The sequence below is a fragment of the Cryptotermes secundus genome, unplaced genomic scaffold (genome assembly GCF_002891405.2).
Source record: "Cryptotermes secundus unplaced genomic scaffold, Csec_1.0 scaffold108, whole genome shotgun sequence".
Lineage (NCBI taxonomy): Eukaryota > Metazoa > Arthropoda > Insecta > Blattodea > Kalotermitidae > Cryptotermes > Cryptotermes secundus.
Genome location: NW_019719358.1, coordinates 4,101 through 6,217, shown reverse-complemented (window position 1 = coordinate 6,217; position 2,117 = coordinate 4,101). Strand labels below are relative to the sequence as shown.

General features: G+C 31.5%; 1 long non-coding RNA gene across 1 annotated transcript; it reads right to left on the bottom strand.

The window, feature by feature from the left end:
• Positions 1–344: 344 nt before the first annotated feature.
• Positions 345–1,760, bottom strand: LOC111864499. The gene is made up of 2 exons (XR_002842810.2): positions 1,190–1,760; positions 345–508 (listed from the first exon to the last, which is right to left on the bottom strand). It is a non-coding gene; the product is annotated as an uncharacterized LOC111864499 (long non-coding RNA).
• Positions 1,761–2,117: the final 357 nt, after the last annotated feature.

Genomic DNA, 2,117 nt, shown 5'->3' with positions numbered 1-2,117 from the left:
CAATACTTTCTTGCTTGAAAGCAAATGGGGGATGGGGGAGAGCTTCAGCCATTTCATTGGTTAAAAATTAGATATAACAGAGCAATATTTTAAAAATTATGACAAAAGAGATCCATAACAAGATTTAGGGGCCCAAAATGTTGACAGGATTGGATAAATGGTATGGTAGCCTTTGGTTTTTGAAGGGTTATTTAAAATAAAAAAATTATTTCATTATCACTTTACATAGAGATGTTATTCTGTTAAGTCTTCATTTAGAACCAACCATTTACATAATTATATATTTATATATATATATGTATATATATTTTAGAAACTGAAAATTTATTCTGTTGACAATTTAGTGGCTGGTAATAAATGTTTTGTTTGCAACAAAAACATTTTCTTAAAACTATTACCTTCCTCCTTTATGCAAACTTTGTGTTTTTCTTTTAACTGCTTTAACAAGCAACGATAATTCAGGATCCCTGCCAGAAACTGTGTCCATCTTCTGAATTTTAGCTGGTAACTGAAAAAATAATCATACTATTTACTTATGTGTTTCATTTTCATTTTTAGCCTACTTTCATTTCTTAAGGAAAGAATGAGACTTCTCAGCTCATCATGCTATGTGTACTCCATTTCAGTTTTTGAACACTGATTTTCCAAAATCTGGTAAGCACATACTGTCATTAACCCTTTTTGTACTGGAAGTTAATGTAGAAACTGCACTGAACTGTGTATAAAGTGAATAAGCAGTTATTTTAAACCCCATTCAATTTCAATCCAAACTGTATTTCCTGGACCTTCCTAAGGGTATATTCTAAATAAAAAGTTGAAAAGCAATTGTTTACATATACAGACTCTATTACAGGTTTAGAAAGGAATTGAAGACATAATTTTAAACCAAATAAATGGTGTGAATGCACTGAAATGGAAGAAAATTGCATCCCAAACACAGCCATGAGCAAAAAGGAAAGGCTGGAAATGCCAGAAAATAATGAATTGTCCTAAGAAGGGAGAAGAAGAGGCTCCTAGTTCTCATCTGAGAAGTTGGTGATGATGATGATGATGATGTACTTCATACTTGCTACAGCCAGTAACAAACTTTTACAATAATCCACATGATTAGTCTGAAAATTTATCCACAAGTTATTATCTGGCACTCAATCACGAGATTCTGAAGGACATATGTATGCATTATGCTTACCCCATTTGGAATGTCATTCATCGAACACTGTCTTCGATATAATTTCTCAGCCCTGAAAGCCTCCATTCCTTTGGTTTCATGGTAATGAGAGTCAGTAGGGTCTATGTTGAAATGATGCGAAGAGAAAAGTGCAGAAAACCTCTCATCTTTCACATTGACCTAAAATTTGAAGCCAGTATTTACCATATATTTCAGGCAAAAATAATTTGCTTATTAGTACTGGGTAGTTAGCAGTCTTGTTTTAGTTTATTACCACAGGATTCAGCTGCAGATCCTGAGGAAAATTAAGAAAATTAACACATTCATTTTCATTATTTAATCTACAGGAATCCCAAATTGATAGCAGAGCCACATAGTGGTTGTGATCTTCAGATCCCATAATTCTATGACAATTAAACTTGATTACAACTTGAAAAGATTACATAATAATAATAATAATTTATTCTTATATTCAAGTAGATCCAATTACAGGGCGAGAAACAAGTTGTCACACCACTGGATATAGAATGCACCAAAAATCAAAACAAATGTTCCAACCAATCACTGGAACAAGTCAAAATAACATAATATAAAACATAGACAACGCAGTCACTAAACATAATAAAATGTGACTACAACAAGACTTAAATACTAGATGAAAATATTTTATCTTATAAAATTCATCCAGTTTATAAAAACAATGCATGTAAATGGATATTCTCAATAAATAACACAATATCAAATACAGTGGAACCTCGCTTAACGAGCATAATTCGTTCCAGAATCTTACTCGTAATGCGAAACAATTTTTCCCATATAAATTAATGTAAAATACGATAATGCGTTTCATGCCGAAAAAAATACTCAAAAAATTTTATGTATAACGTTTATTCAAAGAAAATTATATATACATTGTTAAGGAGCGTGAATCATCTTGATCTTTTCTTCT